The sequence below is a fragment of the Myodes glareolus genome, chromosome 25 (genome assembly GCF_982192425.1).
Source record: "Myodes glareolus chromosome 25, mMyoGla1.1, whole genome shotgun sequence".
NCBI classification, from domain to species: Eukaryota; Metazoa; Chordata; class Mammalia; order Rodentia; family Cricetidae; genus Myodes; species Myodes glareolus.
Window position 1 is genome coordinate 29,026,464 of NC_142050.1, and position 27,333 is coordinate 29,053,796.

General features: G+C 43.9%; 1 long non-coding RNA gene across 2 annotated transcripts in view; it reads right to left on the reverse strand.

Annotated features, from left to right (window-relative positions):
• Positions 1 to 27,333, reverse strand: part of LOC146889446 (uncharacterized) — an 85,163-nt gene that overhangs the window by 12,395 nt on the left and 45,435 nt on the right. For both annotated transcript variants that reach the window (XR_014999901.2, XR_015736662.1), the window contains exon 4: positions 16,130 to 16,293. This is a non-coding gene — a long non-coding RNA (uncharacterized LOC146889446). The remainder of the gene's footprint in view (positions 1 to 16,129; positions 16,294 to 27,333) is intronic.

Here is a 27,333-nt window from a genome sequence, read left to right on the forward strand (position 1 = left end):
CAATAGCAGGGTTGAGATTCAAACCCAGATCTGACTGACTTCTGAGCCAATGCCCTTAAGAATAAACCTAGCAACTGTTGGAAAGCATTTTAACACAGGACTCTGTGCTGACTCTCGTGGGGACTGAGGGGCACCGACCTTGTCAACTTTAACATATGCATGTACAGGTCAGAGCAGTAGAGTATGCAAGGATAAAGTCCAGAAATGCTGAAGATGTTCAGAGAATGAAACCAATGCGTTTCTTTTGTTTTGTTTTGAGAGAGAGTCTGTGGTAGCCCACACTGGATCGCCAACCCACTATGAGGCTGAGAATGGCTTTTAACCCTGATCCTCCAGCCTCAACTCTCTGGATGCAGGCATTACAGGTGCATGTGAGGCACCATGCTTTTGGAGAGGGGTGGAGTGGAAGTAGGAGCGAGATAATTACTATGGAGGGGGCACTGAGCTGCAACCTGACTTTGGACAGGACGAGAGGCTACACTTGAGAGAGGAAGTCAGGCTGACCTTGTATGGGGAGCAGGCTGCGAGTGACTTTCACTAAGACCTAGATTTCTAATAAAGGTCTCAAACATTTCTTTCTAGTCAATACTCAACCTGGAAGCAGCCAATAAATATTTACTGATTGAGAAAGAATGGGAAAGGGGAAAGAATGAAATTCAGCATAGTCTGTAAAATAATTCAAATGCAAACAAATGGAATCTAGTCACCTGGACATTACAGAGTTTGGTTTGGTTTTTCGAGACAGGGCTTTGGAGCTGGCTTAAAACTCAGAGATCCACCTGCTTCTGCTTCCGAGTGCTGGGAATGAAGGTGTGTGCCACCGCTGCCCAGCCATTACAGAGATCTTAAATATACCTTCGTAATAATAATAATAATAAGAATAAGAATAAGAATAAGAATAGTAATAATGGCAACACGAACAAAAGGGAGCGAAGAGGAGCACTCCACACGCTGTACAGCAGGGGTGGAGATGGGAATGGAGGCCTGGCATCCGAAGCATCATAAGGAAATGTTGGATCTGCTTCCAACAGAAAATGTTTCCCTAGCAGATGTGTTAGTAGAGAAATACAAGACACCTGAGATCAAGCCTGAACAAAACCTGTTTCCTTCCTTCTTGTCCCTCTGACAAAACAGCCTGTCACGGTGAGACTTTTAACAGCATCATCCTGGTGACAAACATTTGATAAGTGTGTATGGAGGGAGCAGAGAAGGAATGGAATTTAAGGCAAAACTGATAGGTAGAAGTGGAGACAGGGAGGTGCCATCTGCTGGTCAAAAGGAGGAAGGACAAGGAGATTTGAGAGGGACACTTTCAGAACAAGGCATCAAATGTAATACAAGAAACCAGCTTTTTAGTCACCAAGAAACAGATTGCACACTCCGAAACCTTCTTCTCCTGCACATCTTAGCTCAGAATGTCTACACATCCCATAGTGAAGACCTCCCACCCCACTACCAACTACAGAGAATACCAGCCAGCACTATGCTAGGAATTTCGGCTATAGTACACCTACCAAAACTATGTCACAACTATGTCTCCGCTAATTCAGGCAGAACCAGGAGTTGTCTAAAAGCAGCATCTAAGTTCTAAGTAAACATGAGACAGGAAAAGACTGCAGTAGACAAAGAATGGCCTTTACAATCCAAATTTTGCAACTTCATTGAGCTTCAAAAAAAAATCTTCATTATTTTATTATCTACAAATAAGACAGTACACATGACCAACTTCTGGTTCCAAGGTCCACAGCTGGACCGCCAACCAGGAATTGAAGCTCTATAGCTGGGAATGAATCTCAACCATGTGCTGAGAAGATGTTGGCAAAGGAGGTGCTTAACCGCACACCTCTGAGAAGCCACTGATACAGGGTGTCTATTTTCTCTTCTTTATTCCCCCATTTACACACCCCAAGCACACCCTTGCTCTATTCCCACTTAAGATATTTTCAGCTTCACAGGTGGTGTCTTCCAGTATCTCTATTTTTGGCCCATGCCATTCCAAGCACCAGGAGGCCAAGTCCCCAGTGGGCATCACTTTGTTTTCAAGCTCCAGTCCACTGATGGAAGCTACAACTCATGCTTAGGAACCCGCTAGCTCACAACACTAGTCTTTCCAAGCATTAAAGACCCGCTGCAATTCAGTGCTCTTGACTTTGCTGCTCTATCTGACAGCTTCTGAAACAAACTGACATTAGAAAACACTGGCCTACAACAGTGTTTTAGTTTGATTATTTATGATTTTCAACACATGATGTGCCCTACTTACAAAATGAAACCACTTTTTCATAGAGAAAACGGTGCATTTTCGAGGTTATGTGATGGTGGTAACTATGCTTTTTTCTTTAAAGATTTATTTATTTATTATGTGTACATCATTCCTTCCATGTGTGCCCGCAAGCCAGAAGGGGGCGCCAGGTCTACAATATAGATGGCTGTGAGCCACCATGTGGTTGCTGGGAATTGAACTCAGGGACTCTTGAAGAACAGTCAGTGGTCTTAACCACTAAGCCATTTCTCCAGCCCAACTACGCTAATTCTTTTGCAGTTTTGACTTTTTTTTTTTTTTTTTTTTGAGACACGTTCTCTCTATATAGTCCTAGCTGTCTTGGAACTTACTATGTAGACCAAGCTGGCCACAAATGCAGAGATTTTCCTGCCTCTGCTTCCCCAATGCTAGAATTAAAGGCATGTGCAACTAACACCTGGCCTGTGTTGATTTTTAAAATATATATATATCTCAAAATTTATGGGAATTTAGTACTGTAGTAGTTAGTGGGGCAGTCAGGACCACAGAGAATTTTGCCTTCTATTTATATATTGAAAACGTCTAAGAATCTGTTAGCTGGGTGGAGGCGGAGGCAGGCAGATCTCTGAGTCTGGGGTGAGCCTGATCTACATAGTGAGTTCCAGGTCAGCCAGAGCTACCTCAATGTAACCTTGTTTCAAGAAACAGAATTTGTTAGCTTATGGTGGTTTGTGCCTATAATCACAGCACTTGAGAGGCTGGGACAGGAAGGCTGCCCTCAATCTGAGACCCGTCTGGGCTAAAGTTCCACTGGGTCTGGACTACAGATTGAGTCTCTGTCTTAATCACAAGTAAGGAATCTGAGTTAGGCATGTTGGTGTCCATCTGTAGTTCCAGCACTCGGGCAGGTGGAGCAGGAGGACTGCAAAGCTGAGGCTGGCCTGGGCTGTAGAACCAGAACCTGTCTAAGAAGACTGTTTCTTCAAGAACAATCAGTCCACAGCATAGTGTATCCATTCATAGAAGACCTAGCAAGGAGGAAGGGAAGACCGACTCCAGCTCACTTCACAGAGAAAATGCACATCTCACAGGGTGGACAGACCCCAGAATTCTCTCGAATGACTTAATGGACATTTACACCAACACAAATTTAGGACAGAGATCACTCAGCAAGAGACGACCATGATGGAGCACAGAGTGGTATCTGGCCAGAAAGACCTAATGTTTGTGCACAGTCTCCCAATGTAGCACAGGCTGGTCTTGAGTTCAAAATCCTCTTGCCTCTTTCTCCACTGGGAGTACAGATGTAGGCCATGACTGGGAAGACCTGAACTAGCACACTCACCACTGGCAATTCGGAAGGTCCTTTCTCCGTAGGTCCTCAGTCTGGTTCCTATCAGCTTTCCCTGGTTGATAACACAGATTCACATATGAAACCCCACTTTAGCGAATGAGAGGAGATTCTAGACAGTATCTCTTAGACAGCTTTCAAAGCAACAGCCCTAGTCGATCATGCAACCACCAGTGAAGACTGGGTCCCGCTCTGGGCTGGACCAAACCCATCTGTGTTTTAGGTTTTTGCATTTATCATCAGAGTTAAGTGGCGGCACCTCCTGCACTTGACTCCCTAAGTCTGCTGAGGGCAATCCTTGGAAAAACAGCACCCAGTACACCATACAGCCTCGGTGCTAAGTCGCTTGCCCCAAACTGCTTCTTGCATTAGGAACCTGGTCCTAATTCCAATTCCTGTTGGTTTCTGGCCACACTTGCAGGTATCACACTTGTTAGTTAGCTCTGCATACTACACACTTAAGAGTGTTCACCATGTGACTCCATCTGCCCACTTTCAACTAGGGTTCCTTGAGGGATGCTCCCCCAATTCAAGTTTGAAGGCCCTTTAATTGAGACGCAGGTTCTGCAAAGCGGCATGGATGGCTCTCAGATAACAACCACCACCTCCCAACTGCAATGGCCACCCCTGGATACTCTGAAAGTCAGTAGATACTTCTCGAGTTACCTAAGATGTGTTTTTATGGAGCATGAACATCTAAGTCCCCTCTACAAATGCAGCAGGCACTGCAGACTAAGAGGCCACATACAACCACAATCAACATGGAAGAACTTTGATTGAATTTGGCACCACTTCCAGATGCAAAGGGAAAGGGGGGCGATCACAGTTCAGCAGCTGGTCCCTCTGTCTCCTTTCTGCACCTACGCTCTCTTCCAATTAAGTGCTATCAATTTAAGATGGGCAGGTTTTCAAGTAGCAGGAAGGATTCTGGAGTTTGTCCTTTGGACAGTCACCTGCTCTCTTTTACAGGAAAAAAAAAAACACTGCAGACACGGGGTCAGCCATGATAGTTACACCATGATTTTGACAAATTAAAAAACCATTAAGAAACTTCAGTCTTGTTCTCTGCTTCCTAACTGTGGATGTGGTGTGGATATGGTGTGGCCGGCCCCCTCAAATTCCTGCTGTCCTAACTTCCCCATCATGATGGGCTATGCCCTTGAACTGAGAAGCAAAATAAAACCTCGATTTAAAAAAAACACAAAACAACAACAACAAAAAGATCTCAGTCACCTGTACAAAGCGTGGTGACTGATACTGCTTGCCTCACTTGCTGGAGTGATACACAGAAAGACACAGAGACGAGCATACAGCATGGCCTGTCTAAAGGGGAAGTCCCTTCACCACGCGGACATCACATGGGTTTCCAGAACAAGCCAGAGAGCTGCTCATGCTCCCAGCACAGAAGTTCGGGCAGGGGAGGAACTTCATGTCACCACGTCTGTGGTCCTCTCGCTCGACTCCAGAATACAACCCTTTTTGTAATATCCTCACACAACATCAAAAACTCCTTGACAAAAAACAAACAAGTTGTCTGTCCCTGAAGGAGCCTTAAAAATGTAGGACCTTCATGTATCATCCTGGGGGCACTGAAGAGAAAAGTAGATGACAGTAAATTCCTTATTACGAGATGACCCTCGGGTCAACAGGGCCAAAAGGAAGACTGTAGTTTTTCTTAGAAATAAGACAGTCTCATCTTCTGTATGCTTGACTTCATTTAAACTCACTAGCGGAGTCTCACCAGACATTGATTACTACTGTCTGGCTGTCAAATCTTCTATGGTTTCCTTCCTGGTTTTTGAGAGTCTCAGCAGCTAGCCCCCTCTGCCTTAGACTCTGAGTACTGAACCAGCAAGGCATGTACCACCATGTCTGCCTTCAAGTCTCCTCTTCTTAATTCTGAAGGGAAATGAGGCTGCAACAGATATGAGACTTGGGAAACTGTGCCCCAGAGTTTCTCAAAACAGGAATTTTTCCCACGTAAGACATCAAACACAGGGCATTTTCGTTCTTCAGGGCTAGTGGGGAGATCGGAGTCACCTGATGGATACGGCAGCGTGAAAGGCAGACAAGTGCCAGAAAGCATTGCTTATGACATAGCGTAATATACTGCTTCACAGGAGGCTGAGTTTTGTAAAAACAAGGAAAAAAATGCCTGAGATGAACACACAAAAATCAAGTCAGGCAATACTTTAACCATAAATATAACAGAGAAGGTACCTATCACAACAACAGAATGATTCAATTTCACATACTAATTTATAAGCAAGGGTTTACTATCATCAATGGAGATGTTTTAAGAAAAACCTAAATTAAAGCATAATATGGAGCCTTCAGATGTCAACACTCGAGTTCACACTTGTAACTAGGATACCAGACACTTCCTGCAACAATGAGCGTGCACGGGCTCCAGGCAGCCATTGCCTACAGTCTAGCTGGACGTCAGTCTTCCACAGCTCTCTGTGGCATCTCTCTCCATGGAAGCTTCTCGTTTTAACCGTGCGAAGGAATTTCTTCAGAGTCAGGTGTGATTCCGTCTTTTCTCAAGGCCTCAAGGACACCTCTTACTCCTTTTATCAGAGTCAAAACATGGTAGAAATTCAACATGAACTTTCGTTCCTATCCATCAGTCTGGAGACAACATGGACAGAGTCTTACAATGCAGGGACTCCCTCTAGCAACCATTACTAGGACCGGCCAGACTTAACACTGCTAGTGTTTGAACTTGGGAAAGTAATTTATTCAACCTTTGTACAGGCAATGAGGTGGGATGAAATGATCTCAAAAAGCTATTCAAGGATCAAAGTTCTGCTTTATGAAATAAACACGAAGTACATGAACCATCTGAGAATATGGATTAGCAAATAAAAACAAACAGCACCTACCCAAAGCCCCAAGTTGCTCGGTTCAAAGTCTTACACCCAGAAACTCAATCCACTTAATAGCAGTGCCCAAGATCACTGTTAACTGCTCATCTCAAGACTCCATAAAATAGCTCCTGCTATGCTCTGGGTGTGAAATCTCTCCCACAGGCTCATGTGTCTCATCCGTTTGGGGAAGTTTGGGACCCTCTGAGATGTCCAGATACTAACAGGAAGCCTCAGGCTCCCACTGCCAAGTAGCTGCCTATAGCTGGTGGGTCCTTCTCCTCGAGCTCCACAGCAATTAAAGAGGAACACAGCCTAAGAACATTAACGGGCTTTGCTGTTGTTTTGTTCCCAGAGAATATTTTACCTTAGCCTAGACTGCCTCAAACGTAATCTTCTGCCTCAGCTTACCAAGAGACGGCATTACAGGTTTGCCTCATCCCCACAAAGTTTTTCATGTTGTTTCATTAAAAAAAAAAATTCAATGTCTAGTTTTTTTAGTAAGTTTCAAAAATTGGACCAAAGTTAAACCAACTTCCAACTTTGCAGTCTTTCAAAATCCTAACTATACACTGCTAATTTACAGGAGAGGTATCACAGCAGAGTACTTTACATCGATAGACAGTAACTAAACAGGTCAGCAAGATGGCTCACTCAGTAAGAGCCCCTGACTGCCATGCAACCTGAGTTCCATCCACTCCACGAAGTTATTCCCTGACCCCACACACGCGGCACACATGTAAACACATGCACCCACACCCTACCAAACTTCCCAACTCACTTGTCATGCTTTCTTCTCTGCACACTCTGCAGGGCCAGCACCAAGAACAACACTAGGCGAGTGCAGTTAAGTTCCACCCTGAGAGGACAGAAATGGATAAACCTGGAAAGGTTACTTGGGCACCAACAGAAGGAGCCCTGGCAGCAGATCAAGAGCCCCCTCTCCACTGCAGGCTTCACTGCCTGTCTTCACTCCCCACAACCACGGAGCCCCACCTGCCCTCCCCGCGTCAGCTGCCAGCTGCCCCACCCCCTGGCAGCCATGTCAGGCCCACTCTCCTTCCTCTACACTTTAGAGAAATAATGCTAACAATGTAACTAGAACTTGCAACTTTGTGTCAGTGGCCCTAAATTCTGTATTACCATGCAGACAGGGGAGAGACATGTAGGGAGAACTAACAGGGAAAAAGAATTTTCAAGTTTTCTTGAAAATCACTTCTATAGAGACAAAACAAAACAATTCAGAAGTCTCTCTCTTTAAACTACTCTTTCCACAGAAATTTCATAATTATCAAATGACAACTAAAAAGGTACTGGAAATGAAAGGAATGGTATGAGTTTCTTTGAAATTCAGAACACGGTTTTCTGATAACGATTATTGACTAAAATGCAGTTAACTTGTTTGTCACTTTCAAAAAAGCCACAGATGAATTTCTTTGAAAAGCCAACGTCTTTCTTTAAAAGAAAAAAAAATCCACAAAACTGGGACTCTGCCAAATGAGAAAGTTACAAAACCATGGGCCACAGCCATCGGATGGCACCACCCAAAGGTGAACACAAACTTCTGGGCTATGAAAATGGAGAGGCTGCACGCTGAGTAGAGTATGGCTCGACCTGGGAAGTGTCTGACACCTTTCCTCCGTTTTCTTTAAGCTCTGTCTCCTGACTCAACTCAAGAGGAGGAGAATGCCACCGTAAATACGATCGAGTTGAACTCACCTAGCAAATGAACTGATGTGAGTCAGGACTGGGTTTGGCTGGGTGAGAGAGGAAACCTAAAGTCTGGTTAGCTCTGAGAGCTTCTCTCCCTCAGATTATAAGAACCCAGGATGGCCTCTCATGCTGTGGCCAAGCCTCAAACAGTGGCACCCACACATTCAAGGCAGAACAGAAAAGGGCCAAGGACAAAGCAGAGCAGTCCCTAAAGGCAGGTTCCCAGGAGGGAGTCACGTGATAATCTATTTACCTCTCCCCATACAATGATGGGATTCTGCCTCAAATCACAACACAGATCCACAACCTACAAGAGGGAGAGAAGGCATGGATGTTCACCTCACAGTGGCCTCACCGCCAGGCTGTTGAAGGGTCCCTACCCTCAGTCACTGCTGTCATGGTTGTCCTGCGTTAGGAAACTGATTCTGGCACTGAGGAAGCCTCCCTTGAAAGTTCTACAACAAACAAGATTTCCCTTCCAAATTAAGCTAAGCAATTCACGATTTCCCCTGACTCCTTCACTATTTTCTTTCCAGAAGAGTAAGGTACAGATCCAGCAACTTGATTTACTAGAAAAGTTAATACTACAGAATTAAAGGAAGCCATTTTTATTTTTTTTAAAAAAAATATTCTTTTTTTCATTTTACATACCTACCACAGCTCCCTCTCTTTCCTCTCTCCCACTCCCCCCACCCATCCTCTATCTACTCCTCAGACAGGGTGAGGGGAAGCCATTTTTAAAAATGATTACTTTATCACTCTTCTCTGGGTGTGGTTCCTTGGAGCTGGACTACGAAGATGGGGGCGGGGTCTCCGCTGTCCCCACTTTGCACGTCTCCATCACTCAGGAGCCATGGGTGTGCAAGGAGAAGGGGCAGTGTGGGCTCGACAGTGTGGGCGGGTGCTGAATGGGCTCCACTGTCACTATTCAACCCCAATGCAATCAACACTACCATTCATCTTCTCCATAGACAAGCTGAAGCAGGGTGCCCCAGACCTGCAATCATTTCTTGTCAGCTTCATCTTTCTGCTCTAATTATTTCCAATAGTTTTAAACAGCATCTCCTGCACTCTCTTCACAAGTGTGAAGAATGGTTATATGGGGGAAAATTTCAACGTTAACAATATTTTTCCTCATAAATACACTTAAATTCTATGAAGAAAACCAGTTCTACATAGCCTTCACTGCTGGAATCACTGAGAAGCAAAGGTGTGCCAGCCCCAGGCTACTGTGTGCTGGGAGGGCTTTGGAAGAATCACATTACAATCACAGGACGCCTGGGTTTACAGGATGCATGAAGAAAACTTGTCTGGTCCCTGTTTCCTTCCCTACAAGAACTATTCTCACTTCTGTGAATCCTTCCAGATCATGTATTTCCTAAATACACAGAGGTATAAATATATCCTGTTAGCTAAGATTTTGTCAACAGCTTTCCAGACTAAAGCACCAAGCCCTGCGTTTATCCTCAGTGTCCCATAAAAGATGGGGCATAGTGATGCACAGTTTCCATTCCCATGTTCAGGAAGTGAAGGTGAGAGGATGACAGGGTCAAGGCCAGCCTGGGCTCTATGAGATGTTGTCTCAACAAGAGAAAGGGAAACACACAAACAATCAAGTCAACAAACTAAATACCAATTTTCGCTTCACTTTCCAGGGATTGCCCATTCTCCAGAGAGTAGAGAAGGACCATTCCCTCCAGTGCGAAGGGTATCTGCAAGCATTCCCAGCCACTCTCCTCTGTCCTCACCACCCCATCCTTCATCCAGGGAAATGTCACTGCACTTCATCTTAAATGTGACTTAACATTTAAATGTTATGTAATAACATATAAATACTGTCCAACTGAGCCCTATGCAACCATGGAGACAGCCCAGCACTAAAGCCACTGTGCCACATGTGGCTGCAGACACTTGACATCCAGCTGAGGAGGAGTTCATTTTAATCAATAGCAATGTGTGTACAGCAGTCACTGCCCAGTGAGAAGACAGAAAAAGAGCATCTTTAGATGCTACAGAGGAACAAGAGGAACTATATGTCTGTATACATCTAGGTATGTGGGTAGGTCAACAGTGTCGACCTGAATACATATTCTGAGCCTTCTTTTCGTAACATGCCCAGAGGTGAGCAAACACATTCTACAAAATCAATTATTTACAATTAGGATAACCACTAAGAGATGATGCAATGATCTCTAAAACCTGAAATTACAAAGTTTTGATGTACTGAACTTTTACATTTGCTAATGCATTCCTTTTGATTTTTTCCTGGCATGATCCTGCATGCATGTGGATCACACTGAGTTAACAGTTTCTCTGTTGGGTGAAAAAACAAACTGCGAAACAGTATGTACAATGTTATGCCAACTGTGTGTACATGCTTATATATGACTGGAATTCATCTCGGTCCCTGCTGCTAACAGAATGTTTGCAATGATGGCAACACTCTACACCTGCCCTGGGTACACAGTACCACCAGCTGCTGAGCACCTCAAAGATGGCTAGCATGACTGAGGAAGCTTAAGGTTAAAATGCACTTAGCTTAAATTTGTGTGTATGGGGACACGTGTGCTGCAGTGTATGTGGAGGTCAAAGGACAATTTCAGAGTCATTTCTTGACTTCTACTTCGCTGAGGCAGGGTTTCTCTGGCGTTTGATTCAGTGTGAAACAAGTCCACACTAGTTAGCCCAGGAGCTTCCGGGTGCTCATCCTGTTCCTGTCTCCCACGCCAAAGTGAGGAATGCTGGGATTGCAGATGCTAGCCTCTGCAATTAAATTTAAAATAATTAGTTTAAGTGAAAGGGTCCCAACAGGCTAATGGTTATCCACTGGACAGTGTGGGTCTCAACGCTCCTGGAAAGGAATAATGGTTGAAAAGTATCAATGGGATGTTACTTATACTTGATACAGCATGGAATTATTTTTTATGCATCAGGTTTGTGCCATTTGCATGTGTTTTGTATTAAGCAGGATGGGAAGGCTTTTGCTTTGGCTACTGTAACAAACAAAGCAAAACAACTCACTACCCCCACAGATTTGAAGGATTAAATGGTTGCAGTCATTCCTTCTAGTTCAACAGACTGGAATTAGGAGGGTTAAAGGGCACATACACTTGGTGCCCGCCTGGTGAGGGCTTTCCTCCTGACTTGGTGTATATTTATACAGCAGCACACTGTGTGGTGTGTTTCCCCACAAGACGTCATAGAAACAATACTTCCCAGAATCTTTAGCTCAAGCCATTATCACATCTAAATCAAGACTTCAGCTATGGATGTAAGGAAGGGGGCACAACCAAAAGCATGGAAGCTTCCTTTCCTCTGTGTGTTTTTTCGTGGTTGTTGTTAAGTTGTTTTTACCACATCGACTCAGATCTTGAGGATCTCTGCAAATGTAACTCAGGGCTTCTGTTATCTGACTCTTTAACAACTGGACAACGGCACAGTGAAGTGTCTCTAACAGCAAATCCAGTTTGAAAGAACACATTAATGGGTCAACACTCTTGCATCTTCTTGGGACTCTCCAGATGCCCCCAATACATGAGTGAAGGAGTCAGATGTACAACTCCCGAAGTCAGAGACAACAGGACTCACCCCCTTTGACCCTCAGCACAGCTGTGCTGCCATGACTAGCTGTGCTCCTCACACTAGTGCTCCTCAGTGCGCTTCAACAGGTCCTGGGGATTCTCATGGGTCACACGGTCTCTGGACATGGGACAGCTGATGGCCCCAAACGACACTTGCGAAGGCTGACACTTAAATCCAGACTTCCTAGTCTTAAACAGCTCATCAACTCACTATCAAAATTGCTTTCTTTGACCCTGTAAAAGAAAACAAGAATTTCTGGCCAGGGCTGATCTGTCTGGGAGTCCCTTTCTAATCTGAAAACTGCCAATGAACCCACTTTCTTTACATATACAGAATAAACCCAAGGGACTATTTCTGCAGAGTGCAGAACTAGTTCCACAACCAACAGATGCCAGCATTGCATCTAGCTAAGATCATGCAGAGACAGCATGGTGTCCTCCATCTGCGCAATCCCAGTTTTTCAGCAGAAAGGGACAGAAACTCAACAGTGTTTCCTTAGCTGGCCAGTAGGTAAGTGGTAGAGTGTTTGCCTAATCTAAATGGGACTCTTGCTTCTGTGCCCACCACTGCAAAAATGAAACAAAAATCACAACTTTTTTTCTTGTACTCTGTAAAAAACAGACATTTTCTACTAGACACTAGATGTCTATAAAGACAAACAGAGGAAGGAGGAAGGAAAATCTCAAATTCATGGTCAGCATGAGCCACACAGAAGACTGTCTCCCAACGGACATCTGTACTTATCTTTTTACAAAGGGCAGAGATGAGACCAACTAAGATGACTCGGCACTGAGGAGAAACCAGAAAGTTCTCAGGTACAGATGCCAAGGACATAATGGCTAGAGACAAATGAACCCAAGACTGTGGAGCAGGCTGGAGGAGAGCAGAGGGAAGGACCAGAGGCTGGGGAGGAGCAGAGGGAAGGACCAGAGGCTGTGGAGGAGCAGAGGGAAGGACCAGAGGCTGTGGAGGAGCAGAGGGAAGGACCAGAGGCTGGGGAGGAGCAGAGGGAAGGACCAGAGGCTGTGGAGGAGCAGAGGGAAGGATCAGAGGCTGTGGAGGAGCAGAGGGAAGGACCAGAGGCTGTGGAGGAGCAGAGGGAAGGACCAGAGGCTGTGGAGGAGCAGAGGGAAGGACCAGAGGCTGGGGAGGAGGCTGTAGAGCAGTGAATGAAGGGAGTCAGGAGAGCCCAGGTGCCAGAGCTTAAAAGGTTAGACATGGAGGACTTTGTCAAGAGACTGATTTTAAATCTTAAGTATGATTCTGAGTTGGCTGAGAGAAACAATGGTGAGAAGGAAGAAAACAGAGATAAAGATGAAAACAAACGAAGACTGGAGAGATGACTCAAGAGCACTTATTGTGCACACCTTTAATCCCAGCACTCGGGAGACAGAGGCCGGCGGATCTCAGCCTGGTCTACAAGAGCTAGTTCCAGGACAGGCTCCAAAGCTACAGAGAAAGACAGAAAGACAGACAGACAGACAGACAGACAGACAGAGGAGAGAGAGCCCACTTACTGCTCTTCCAGAAGATGTGTGATCACTTCCTAGCACCTACAACACATACCTCACAACCTCCTATAACTCTAGCTCCAGTGGATCTGACCCTTCTTCTGGCTTCATGTCTCTCTCTCAATCTCCCTCCAATCTCAATTGGAAGGGAGGGAGGAAGGGAGGGGGTGGGGGGAAGGGAGGGGAGGGGAAGGGAAGGAAAAGTCCTCTAAAAAGATCGAGTAGGTAGATGAGAAGAAGTAGGAACAAGTGGAGAGTAGATGCACACAAGAGTGTGGTCAAACACAGCATTTCTGACTTGCTGATAAGGGCCATGCATTGACAAGATTTAGAGAGTGGGAAATTGAGGATGGTTTGTTGAGAGCACTGATGTAAGGGATCACAAATCCCAAGAAGTCAGGGAACTGGATGGGGCAATAAACTTAATTAGAGGATAAAGTTCATCTATCAAAGAGGTAAATGGGGCAATCAAAGTCCAATAAATTCTAGGCAGGGCAGAAAAAAAGGCAGTCGTTGGTGATGGATGGGAGAAAGTGAATAGATTACAATCACAAGGTGTGCAGGGGCGTGGGTTGTGGACCCAGGTGATGCGCCCATCCTCAGGCTGGGACACGAGGGTGGAAAGCAAGGGTCTGGTAGCTAAGCTGCTGTAAGGGCTCCAGGTCTACCTTCTGGAAGGTAAAACCAGTAAAGCAGGTACAGCATGAGCTGCCTCCTGCCTGTCAGTCTTTCCTCTAGCTTCATGCAACACTAACACTGGTGGAGTATCGGACAATCCTGCGAGCTTTCAAAGAAGTGTCTTGGGGATTTATATTCATCTTAAAAACTTGGGGGATATCACACACACATATACTTATTATAGAGTCTAAATAAATATTTCTATTAATTTTTAAGTGGCGTGTGTGTGTGTGTGTGTGTGTGTGTGTGTGTGTGTGTGTGTGTGTCGCAGATCCTTTACTTTTGCTTCAGGGAAAAAAAGGAGGGGGTGTCCTAGAACACTTGCCAAAGTCTTCCATGACGGTTGCAGCTGCATACCTGTGTGTAACTGAAAGAGGAGAGATTTGTCTGCCTTTTCCTTGAAGATGTAAGTGATCTGAGCATTGTTTTGTAACTATCTCCCATCTTCCAATGTCTGAACTGTTTTAACCTGTGGTCTCATGAAATACAGCATTTACATGGGCAGACTTAACCCTTTCCCTCCTGGGAATAGACTTGTTAATTTCTGGAAGCTGCCATTAAAATTTACACCTGTTTTTGATCTTTGCAACAGCTTCTCTGCTTTGCTGGAACTCTCTCCTAACAGCCCTATTACTGTACTGTTGGGCAAACACGATTCATAAGCCAAGGCAAACACTACCTCTCGGGTTCTCTCTGGTTAATTTCCTCGAGGAAAGAATGGAGGATGTGGCAAGCATCTCATCAGACTATGTATTAACCTATGACCTGCCTGAGTGCTATAGATGTCTTTGCTGTTTCTCATCTGCATACCGTTTTAATTTGTTAGGATGTTCTAAACAGGAATCCAACCCACATCCTGGTACCATCACTGGCTAATGGGAACGTGTAGTGAGTGAATTAAACAAGCTAATTTTCACCTCACAGAAAAAAAAAACCAAAAAGTAGATATTAAAAATAACAAGACGGTGCCAATGAAATGGCTCAGCAGGTTAATGGTGCCTGCTGCCAAGCCTAGCGACCTGAGTCAACAACACACAGTGGGAGAGAACACTCCTACAAGGCATCTTCTTTCCTCCACCTGTAAGCCACGACGCCATGAGCCCCACATGAATAAAGATGTAACAGCAACAGAACAGAGAGGTAAAATATTCACTTATTTGTAAACTTTTTTCTGAAAGCATAATTTAAGAAAGCTCATCCAGTATAACCAGACACTTCAAATACATAATCTGAATTCCATAATTAATTTTTTTTTCACTTTGCCACTACTACTGTGAAACTACAGTAAACTCCGGAGTCTGGCTCCCTAGGGCTCCCTGTGACAGGACTCCAGGGAGGGGGAGGCTGTAACAGGGTGCACCTACTTTATCAGCCACCATCCTGTATAGCAGGAGTGTCTCCAGGCATGTTGGCGACAGATGGGAAACAACTGTGACATCTGAAAATTTTAGTTATTGTGGCTATCATTCAAACTGCGAACAAAGCCCACAGATGCTCAGGGTGGGGAAAGATCCCCTCCTTCTCCAACAGAGGAGTATCCTAGCCTGCAGCCCTTCTCCACACAGAACCATATTATCTTAACCATATTATCGAGATCAGAAGAGCAGACACTTGTATATCCTGTTTCTCTATGAGCATCTGCTATTTCTAAACACATGGATGAGCTGTCATGGAACCAGCATGGCTTTCTTCTTTTTTTTTTGGTGTATTTGCAAAAATGTCACCTATTTCTTTCACCTGGAAATGAATGAATGTTAGAGCCTGAACATACTTCAAGGGAAGTAAAGTATTGGTCAACCGAGTAGAAATTGACGTGCAAAGAACTCAAATGAAGAGCCAGGGAAGTCCCAGCACTGTAAACAGAAAGCAGCATTGTGTCATTAATAAGCGACCTACCCCACACGTAGAAGAATGCACTCAAGGACTTCACGTCAATCTTCAAAAACAAGTCAGCCATAAAAGTGTGTGTGTGTGTGACATCCTGTTCAAGGAAAAGTGTGAAAAAGCTACAAATAAAAGCACAGCATGCACACCCTAATTATAATGTGTGTCCTCTAATTAAACGGTGAGTTTTTTATTTACTTAATGTTAAATAAAAAAACCCAAACAAACAAAAAACGCACACTGTGATCCCAACTTGTGACCACAGCATGTGAGTATTAGGATTTGATTCCTAAGTACCTACCTTTTTCGTTCTTCCTCTTTACTGCTTAAGTGCTTGCCTAGGAAACCTCCTGGCTAAATGGAGAACTGCAAGTGAGCTCTCACATCCCAGCTTGCAGGCTGACTTCCCATCTTTGCTTGAGAGTCAAGTCTTCCTGAGCTACTGGAGTCAGCCATTTGTGCAACCTAAAGGCATGGGAGAAAGAGTCTGAGTAATGGCCGACTTCAAATATTCCTAATACAAATACAAGTTAAAGAAGCTAAGTCCTGCTCACATCAAACTTAGAAGAGAAATGGCTACTACTTTCAAAAACCCTACCAAGACTTGAGATAACTCAGTGGTTATCTGCATGTTGCTCTTGCAGAGGACCAGGGTTCAGTTCCCAGAAGTCACATGGCAGTTCACAAGTAACTGCAGCTCCAAGATCTGTTGCTCTCTTCTGCACCCCATGGGCACTAGGCAAATACGTGGTACACATACATATGTACAGACAGAACATTCACACATTAAAAAAAAACTACAAAGTTGTAATCTAATAACAAGTAATTATGGAATATTGTTTTATGTCAGTATTGGCAAGATAGTGACTGTTAGGATAAAAGATAACAGAGAAGACAGTGGGAAAGCAAGGTCAAGGACATACCCACGGAAAACACAGCCAGCAGTCATGTGATGCTCCCCAAACCCCAAAGATGCCCACCACTCTAACCCCCACCCCAGCTCAGGCTCCCTGCGATCCTTACACACCATCTACAAGGTGACCTGACATCACTGCTGAATAGGTCACTTTGTTGTATGTCAAGCTGATGGTGTTGATCATGAACCACCATACAGTCTAGAGTAGAGGCCTAGGCTCCGGTAGCTGTACAGAGGTTTGATCTAATCAGAGTACATATGTAAACAGGTTATAAGAGATGTGGCCCACTGGCCTTCGAAGAAAGAGAGAATCATTATTCCAACAAACTTGTCAGATATACTATTGGAAGACTCAACAATAAGGCCAGCTGATACCAAAATTCTAGTACCAAGGTTCTGGAATGTGCCTGGGGAGGGAGGGTGCCTGACTAGGGGTAGAGATAGAGAGAGCCTATTAATATTGTCTCTATGTTCCCTGAGCTTCTGGTGTCAATTCTGATGGCTTTCTTAAATTTCCAAATCACCACTTACCCACAATAATTAAAACCAACCCCCAGAGCTCAGCAGTGCAGCTGCCCAGGGCTGCTCCAGAGAAAGGGTACAAAGGAGGAGGGAATAGACCTGCGGGCTGGCACCAGCACTCCCCCAATTAGTGAAGCTGCTCCACTCGCCACACCAAACTGAGATAGAACTAGGACCTCCTTTCTACTCAGTTCCCACTATAGCTCCCTAGTGACCGCAAGATAAAAATGTGTGTACCCCCCAGTCTAGTTTAGAAAGTGCTTCACTGGCATGAACTCCATCCCCTAGAAAAGCATAATGGTGTCCCATCATGTCCTCCAGCCTATGAAAAGAAGTGTCCCAAGTTTAACCGACAGAGAAAAGCTGCAGCTGTGTAACTTGCAACCTCCTTGGGATGAAATAACCAGTTTCTCCAGGGGTACTTGATTCTAACACAACTTTCTCATGTACTTGAAATATGCTTTGGGGGACACCTTGCCATTCTCTCTTAGTTGACTTCCAACTATCAAAGTGAAGGATTATTTATTTATTTCTCAAAGCAGGGTCTCACGGTGTAGCTCTGGCTATCCTGAAATTCACAACGTAGAACAGGCTGACTTCCAATTCCTAAAGATCTACTTGCCTCTGTCTCCGGAATGCTAGGACTAAATAAAGGTGTGCACCACTGTGTCAGGCTCAAGTGAAAGACTTTTGGCCTCGTATCTTTTCCGTTATAACTAGTCAGACCATTCTTCCTTTAAGTCCTTACTAAGAATGGATCTTTCTTTAAGTATGATTTATTTCAACTACATGTGTGGGTGTGTACACGTCACCCAAGGAAGACAGAAAGTTTAAATCCTTGAGTTCTTTTTTTTAAGATTTATTTATTAGGTATACAGTGCTCTGCCTGCATGAATGTCTGCATGCCATAAGAGGGCACAAGATCTCATTGTAGATGGTTATGAAATACCATAAGGTTGCTGGGAATTGATCTCGAAACCTCCAGAAGAACAGTCAATGCTCTAAACCTCTGAGCCACCTCTACATCATTTTGAGCACTTGTGAGCATCTTGATGTGCATGCTAGAAATCTAAGTCGACTCTTCTGGAACAGCAGTGCACGCTCTTAACTGCCGGGTCATCTCTCCACTTCAGAGTGGGTCTTTATATACCTACTAGGGGTCTTGCATTAACAGTGCATGCTCTAAGCTGAATGTTGACTCTTCTTTCCCAACTGGTACCCAACCTAAAGCAAAAATTAGACTCTACAAGTCCATAGAAGGGACTCTGCTTTCCATGGGCCTCCAATGCAGAAGGATCCCTCCCAGAGATTCCACCAGGATCTGGCATTTCCTGGCACCCTCTGGAACCCTTACCTTTCATCATTTGGCTTTCATTCATTTTCTTGAAGCCCAGATCTCTCCTAGCCTTTGTTAGCCCTGCAGCCCTGCCCCTATCACAAAGCCTGGTCGCAGTAACTGCTCACTGAATGAATGAACACGACTGGCCTAGTGTACAAGAGTCAACTTTTCAGGTACAGCTTTTATACAGTTCCCTGTAGTTTGGAACAAGTCAAATTCAGTTGCAGTTAAGACTGTTGTTTCTATATTTCTGTAGGAAAAGGCTTGCAAAGTGGAGCAGAGGGCCAGCTTCTGTATGCTGAGGAGCAGAAGTGGGGTACCTGGCTCCGAGGGGCACAAACTAGGGTGACTAAACAAAGTGTCAAGTCTCAGAAGTCATAGCTCTTGTCTACAAAATTAAACACAGTAAGGGTGGTCCACATGGAGCTTTGTTGTTGTTTTTTTTAACTTTCTTGCAAGTATGCTAATTTCAGTCATTTTATTTTATAATGAGACTGTCAACTAGATTGCAGCTGTCATATCAATGTATTTCCCCCAACTGGGTCTACAGCTATTGTTTTTAAGGCTGTCTCCAAACCTTAGAAACTAAGTCATAAAAATGCATCCCACAGCTAAAGAGATTGTTCACCATTTAAAAGTACTTGTTGGTCTTGCAGGGGACCTGGGTTCAATTCCCAGAACCACATGGTGGTTCACAACCATTTGTAACTCAAAGTTCAAGGGATCCAAAACCTTCTTCCGACCTCCTTGGGCACCAGGCATGCATGTGGTACACATACAGATATGCAGAAAAAAACACTCCTGCACATAAATTAAAAGATAAAACCCCATACATCCTATCCCCTGAACAAGGATGGTGGCCTAGGGCTAATGCAAGAGGGCACAGTTAAGTGAATAAAAGACAGGTATGAGTTGGAATCCTGTATTCAACATTGCATTTTAATTTTTTTCTTTCTTACTACATAAATTTTTAGAAAGTTTTATATATGTAGAGCATAATATATATATCATATGCAAAACATATCCGAAGACCTTACATTAAATGGATTCTAACCTAATTGGTGACAATTTTCTGTATTTAACTTTATGATGTTCAGACTCTGCCAGTTCATACACTAAGAATGAATAGTATTAAAACAGCACTGGTACACGGAACAGACTTCACCGAATTAAGAAAGAACACGAACAGCGCTATCCTGTATTCTACATATATGAAAGAGCCTCTGACAGTGTGCATGGGAAACCCCACATGACTGAGAATGGAACCGAAAGCCAAGCAAAGTCCCCTGCGGTGGATTAAAAACACTACTCTCGTTTTTGCTGTCATTCCAAGTGACCATGAAGTGAGCAAAGACCCCCTTTCATGTGTATTTTTTCAACCTTTCCCTCGGTGCAGAATCCTGAAACTGGCTCAAAGTCAAACAACTCTAAACACAGTTCCCAAGGTCAAAGTAACACAAACACGAGAGGAGACTAAGTTCCACAGTCCTGAAAAATGACTTAGTGAGGCCTCCCAGATGCAGCACTTACAGCTGTGGGTGACAGAATGCTCCAAGTGTGAACCACAAAGCCAGTCATTCTGGCAACAGCAAATTAGTCACAAATTCTGAGACAGAACATATAAAAACTCTATCACTCAGATACCATTTCCAAACTATACTGATTATATGCTAAAATAATACTAGTTTAATCTTTGGGGGGTGTGGTTCTTGAGACAGGGTATCTCTGTGTAACATCCCTGGCTGTCCTGGAACTCACTCTGTAGACCAGGCTGGCCTCGAACTCACACAGATCCGCCTGCCTCTGCCTCTGCCTCCCAAATGCTGGAATGAAAGGCGTGCACCATGACTACCTGTCAATCTTCTTTTTTCATAAATATAAGTGAGGCCTTGAGTTTATTAAGAAACTAACAGACAAAACCAATAAATTCACCCCTTCATGCAACACAGACAAAATGGCTGACAAAGGAAACCTCTGACCTCCTACGGCCAACTGTTTTCAGGTGGAGGAGCAGGTGACTCTGAGGGAGCAGTGACAGCTGCTCCAGCCCCCAGAGTCCACGGAAAGCTCGGGATTCTTAAGAACATTTCTATACTCAAAAATACTTCCCTCCAACTAATTATAATCAGTGTATTTGGTGCTTTACTAGGCATACTTCAGTACGGATAAAATGTTATGTTGCTAAACATTCCCCAACTACAAGCGAAAACTAGGAGGTGTCCTTGTGCTAAGGTCGGCAGCGACCTGTGCAGCACCAGAGCAGAACAGGGCTCAGACTATGGAGATTTTTAAGGAAAACCAAAATGCAGGCTGCTGCTAAACAACACGGCTTCAAAACATTCCTGCCTTTAGGCATTTTTTTAAATTCTTACATTTAAGGTTTTCAATACCATGTCTATACTATAGACAATTGAAATCAGATACATCCTGCCAAAGTAGGCATGATTTCAAATACAGTTATTTCAAGTGTCTATAGGGAAGATAATTAACAAAACCTTACAGTTGAGACTACGGTCTTTGGTGGCTTGCTCCCAAAGGTAGAGGGAGAAGAGAGAAGAATTTACAGAAAACTGGCAACACTAAGCCAAGTAACAAGTGATTATCAACGGTGACGTCACACAGACAGCATGTGCCCTTCATGTGGGTGTGATTGACAAAACAAACACTTCAGCCTGTGGTCTTCCTTTCCAAATCAGCCTGTGGTTGTTTGAGTAGGAATGGCCCCCTAGACTCATAGGCTTGAATGCTTGGCCATAGGGAGTTGCCTGGTTGGAGGTGTGGCTCACTGTTGGAGATGTGCCACTAGGAGGTGGGCTTTGAGGTCTCAACTCAAGCCATGCTAGTATGACGGCATTTCCTTCCTGCATCCTACAGATTCAGATGTAGAACTAGCAGCTCTTTCTTCAACACAATGTCTGCCTGCATGCTACAATGCTTCTTTTCATGACAAAAATGGATGAAACCTGTGAACTGTGAGCCAGCCCCTTAAGTGTTTTCCTTTATAAGACTTGTCATGGTCAAGGTGTTCCTTCATAGCAATAAAACTCCAAGACACCACCCTATCTAATAATCAGTGTAACGGATGCTGAGAGACATTCTGCAAACTGTTTACTCAGTTTGTCTGTGGTGGCCTGTGGTGGCGTGAACAAGCATGGCCCTCACAGTTGGTGGAAATATTTGGAAAGGATCGGAAGGTGTGACCTTATTGGAGTAGGTGTCACTGGAGTGGGCCTCAAAGGCTCAAGCCCATGCCAGGGCCAGTCCTCTCTGCATTCTGCCTTTAGAGCAGGATGTGAGATCTCAGTCTGCCTACTTACCCACGGCCATGCTTCTTACCATGATGGTAAAACTTGAAGCGAGCCACCAACGAAATGCTTTCCTCTACAAGCTGCACTGGTCACAGTGTTTTGTCACAGCAACAAAACTAAGACACGGGGCCTCAAAACTGACTACGCAGTGCTCTGGACAGGGATGTGGCTCGGCTGGTGAAGGACCTAACTGCCAGGCATGAAGCCCTGGGCTGGTTCCCTAGCGGAGCAGAAAACCAGATATAGTGTGCGTGCACACTGTAATCCCCACACGTGGGATATGGGGACAGGAAGATCAGAAGTTCAAGGTCATCCTTAGCTGCAAGGTCGTTCCAAGGCAGCCTGGATTACATGGGACCCCATCTCAACAAAACAAAACAAAACTGAAAGTCAAGAAATTAAACACCTATAGTCAACTACTTGATAAGGCCAATTCTAAAAAAGCATGAGGCTAAGAGTAACATGGCATATCTGAGTGGAGACCTGGAACAGGAAATGGACACTAGAGAACCACCAGCGAGTGCCCAGTGATGTATGTTCACAGAGACGTTCCCACGTTTGCTCCTTGTGAGCAATGCAGGGCACGTGCAGGCTCTCCAAACACACAGAGCCCACAGCATCAGTGCTCAGTACTTCAATGACTGCGGTGGCACTGCCACACAAAGAGGGACAAGCCCAGGCTGGGATCCTGATCGCCCTGAGTGCTGACCAACCGACACTTTGGACAATCTGGGAACTTGTCTGAGATGCCAAGAGACCACAGATGGTGTGTGTGCAACAAGAAAAAATAACACCTCAGAACTGCCTCACAGCCCCATCTGAAGTGAAAAATAGGCAACTTTATGCAAGAAGAAAAAAGACTAAACAGGTTGGCCAGGAGCCATGTGTTCTGTGGAAACACATGACAAGCCAGCCCTTGTATTTCACTTAGCAAACACCATTGCCAGAGCCCGAGCAGGTGTGAAAGAGTTATACAGCCTCAACAGAGCAGCATGTCAGACTTCCTCCCTGTAAACACAGGAAAGCATGGATAGGGGAAACTTTAAAACTCCGAAGGACAAAGCAGGCCACCCGAAAAGACCTCCCAACCCCACAAATGTTTAAAACTGTCCAATCAGGAAACACGTGGGACCAAGCGAACCATTAAGTCTTTCAGGTGCTGCTCAATACAGAAAAACATTCTGTCTTTGCAGAACAAACACGTGGGCACGATTGTGTATACTGAAATGGGTTTATTTAATTGCCCTGAATTTCAATCGAAAAAGAAATCTGGAGACTAATCTGCTCTAACTGAAGAGTTCCAGAATGTATGAACCAGATGAATACACAGCAATCATCAGGCAAGAAAATTAAAATATAAATGTCTCAGAAAATTAACATACTGTCTATCAAAATCAGGGTTTTTTTTTTGGGGGGGGGGGGGGTGGAGGATGACCAAATCCTCTTAAAGTTCATTTGGGAAAGTTTACTGCAGAAATAGTCTAGAAGATCCTGGGAAAAGCTATAACGGTGATGGTGTTCTACAAAGAACAGACTCAGACCACTTGGGTCACGAGAAAGAGCGTGGCTAGAGATAAGGAACACAGAGAGGTTGGTAGAGAGCAGTAAGGTTATCTATAAACAAGGCAAGTGACAACGGGCTCATAGGGTCTAGAGTACCTGTCATTCACAGGTTCTGCTGATGGCCACATGACAGGGAAACAAAACAACTTGAAAGTTGGAACATTGCCAAACTGAACAACTTTCAGGTGTTTGCCTCCACTTCCCACCCAAGTAGCATTTTGCATCAACACAATATAAGACTCCTAGCATTTGGCCAGGCAGTGGTGGCGCATGCCTTTAATCGCAACACTCAGGAGACAGAGGCAGGCAGATCTGAGTTTGAAGCCAGCCTGGTCTAGTTAGGGGTACACAGAGAAACCCTGTCTCAAAAAAAACAAAAAAACAAAACAAAACAAAACCACTCCTAGCATTGTCAGAGTAAACTGTAAGTTGATATTTACATAAACATCATGGGAAATATGTGATTTCAAGAATAATCATTGTGAAATTAACTTGACCAAAACACCAGCAGGGACATGGCTAAGTAAGAGATAGGCTTATTTGTATTTTAAATGTCAGTATATTTACTAAAAAGATGTTATGAACAACACACACACATAAAAATTTTAAAGTTTTTCTTAAAAAACGAACCAATGACTGAATACCAACTTCAAACACACATACATGCATACACAAAGCTAGGAAAACAAATTCTGAATCTCCCATACAATCAACAAAATTCTAATTAGAACTTTCATACCATTAATTTTGAAAGAATTAAACTCTGACAATGACAGGTGTTGACGCGGCTGTGGCATTCATGACAGCTATTAAAGGTTAAGCTGGAGCCTTCTAGCCATCTACCCCGGAGGGGCCCTGGTACACTCCCTATAAAAGTGTGTGTGAGGAGGTACAGTTATTCTAACAGTGAAAAATTACAAATACAAATCTTTCAATAGAAAAAATATTTTAAAATAGTGACATAAATCTAGGGAGATGCTTGGTTAGTGAACTAAGGTTCCCAGGACAGAGGCACACGCCTGTAACCCCAGCACTGGAGCGATGAACAGACAGATGCAGATCCTTGAAGCTCACAGTGAGGAGGCCTGGCAAAGGCAAACTGACGAGCTTCAGCTGCACTGGAACCCCATCTCAAAGATTAAGGTAGCGAACCATTAAGGAGAGGCAGTAGACATCAACCTCTGGCCTCCACATTGGAGAGCACACATACACACAGGTGACATACTTCAAGACAATGAAATACTGAGTAAGGGCTACAGGTAATTAATAGAAATACCCTCTGTCACATCAAGGGATGAGAAATCCCAGACAAAGCACACAGTACAGAAAATGGAGAACACTAAGACATGCTGTCTTGGTCCCTAGCTCCTACGAGTGCTGGGAGTCAAGATGGTAGCCTCATTGGACCTATCCCATCGCCAGGCCATTCTCCATCCAGTGACTGGTAGATGTGAAGCCACACCAATGTGGCTCTCACCCAGGAATTAGCTGAAGCCTTCCTTGAGGGTTTATGACTTATTTGTCCCTCTGTCCAATCCTGATTTCTTCTCTTCCATAAGCAATAGCCCTGGCATCTCCTTGACAACTTTCCTTCATCTTAACTGCCACAGCCTTGGCTTCCCTGGAACCCCACTTGTAAAAGATACAACTGACATTTGATTTAGAACGTGCACCATGGTACCGCATGTTATGGAATGGCGCTGTCTACGTCTGAGAATTTATGTGTGAACATTTATTTGGTCATGTTTTTAAAATGTGTTAGAATGACAACAAATTCAGTATAGAGGTTAATGACCACCTAGAAGGTAATGAGGAGCAAAGGTTTATGGGAGAAATATGCACATCTCAATGCCACGTACCATTTGAGTTCTGTATTACATTCTTTGTATTACTGAAATGATCTATGAATTTAAAGACCCAGCTTGTCTCTGTGTCAACCATTCTCTACCTTCTTTCTGCCCCTACCCTGAACAAGAGGGCTGACCACTTGTGCACAACAGGAGTATGGATGTATTAGGACAGAAACACAGGGGCGGGAGGTGAGCATGTGTAACACAGTGCTACACAGTAAGATAAAATGATGCCTGCTTTCTACAGAAACCCCACTCTCTTCTGCTGGGGGCAGGATGAGATTCCACGGAGTGAGAAGTAAACCACAGGAAAGGCTGGTCATGACCTTCACAGGAACAGCACTAATGTGAACCAGAACAGGACGACCGAATTGGGGTACTGTTTCAACCTGACACCACGTCACAGAGAAAAATATGTTAAGAAGAAACCAGGGCGAAGGGAGATGCTGAAGAATAAGCCTTCTAAATCCTGAACCTTTACTGAAAATATTACAGTAAAACTACACAAACACACAACAATGTGCGCATAGTTTTTCTCTATGTAACTACCAGCAAAGCTGGGCATGGTGATGCGTGCCTTTGAACCAAAGCACCTGAGGAAGAGAAGCAGGTGGATATCTTGTGATCTCGAGGCTAGCCAGGTCGACAAAGTTCCAGTCTGACAAGGGCTATATAATGAGTTCCCAGCTAAAAACAAAACAAAATACTAGCAAAATAAAGAGAAATCCATGCTTTAACTCAGGAGCTCCCTCTTGTGGCACACAAAAGTCTGCTTCCTAGAGTGGCAGCCCAGCCTAGGAGGGCTAGAATTTGCTAACAGTGGAGGAGGGACTTTCATCCATGCCATTCAATTCCAGGGAACCAGTCCATATGAGGTCATGTTCCTGGCTTCCTCAAGGGACCTTCCCCAAGGAACTGTGTTCAACTCCGTGTCCACACTCTGCTCTGCATCTGGACACACAGCATCTGCCCATGACAAACTTTTTGTTATCAAGACTTCACTTAAAGCAGATGCTGACCACATGTCTGATGTGGGATTCCCCTCTGTATGCTGTGATTATGTTCTATTACCAGTGGTTAATAAAGAAGCTGCTTTGGCCTATGGCATGGCAGAATAAAGGTCGGTGGGATATAAAAACAGAGATAAAGGGAGAAAATAGGTGGAGGCAGAAAGATCCCATTTAACTGCCAAAGGAGAAAGACACCAGAACCTTATGAGTAAGCCACAGACTCGTGGTCATACACAGATGAATAGAAATAGCTTAATTTAAGATATAAGGGCAAACTAAGAATATTCTTGAGCCATTGGCCAAACAGTGTTGCAACTAATATAGTTTCTGTGTGATTATTTGGGTCTGGGTGGCCAGGAAACAAAAATGCAGTCTCTGTTTACACATGCCACTTCAAATATGCACCATGGCTCAGCTTACCCTAATTTTACCTTGTGTTTTAATGTAGTTTTGAAGTAACTATTTTGATGACATTGTCAATATAATCATGATTACTTAACAAAACAGCAAAGTGAAGAGTGGATGAAAGTTTTGCCAAGAAGAGTAACTTTTCATATCTTTCCCCAACATTATCCATTAAGGACATAAATAGGATTTTCTTTTGTACATCGTTGATTTACTTATTACAGCAAGCACTTCCTTGAATGACAGGCAGAAATAATCACACTTCCCAAAATAGTGAAATGTCACCCTCATTTACATACTGATGTCAAAGGATAAAAATAGGGTACTTACCCTTGGTGCTAATTGCAAATCCTAAATTTCAAAACTTTCATTTCCAATTTACTTATTATGTTTATTCAATGTAACTCAATTGTCTATGAGTTAAAAAAAAAAAAGTGACCTATACAGCTTTTTTCCTAAATTAAGACAAGACTAAGGTAATCTTTTCCAGCATTTACCCCCCAAAAAAACAAATAATCTTTTGTTTACATATGTGCAAGTTTTCATGTGTACATGTGGAGGTCAAAAGTCAAGACCCATTATTAGATTTCTT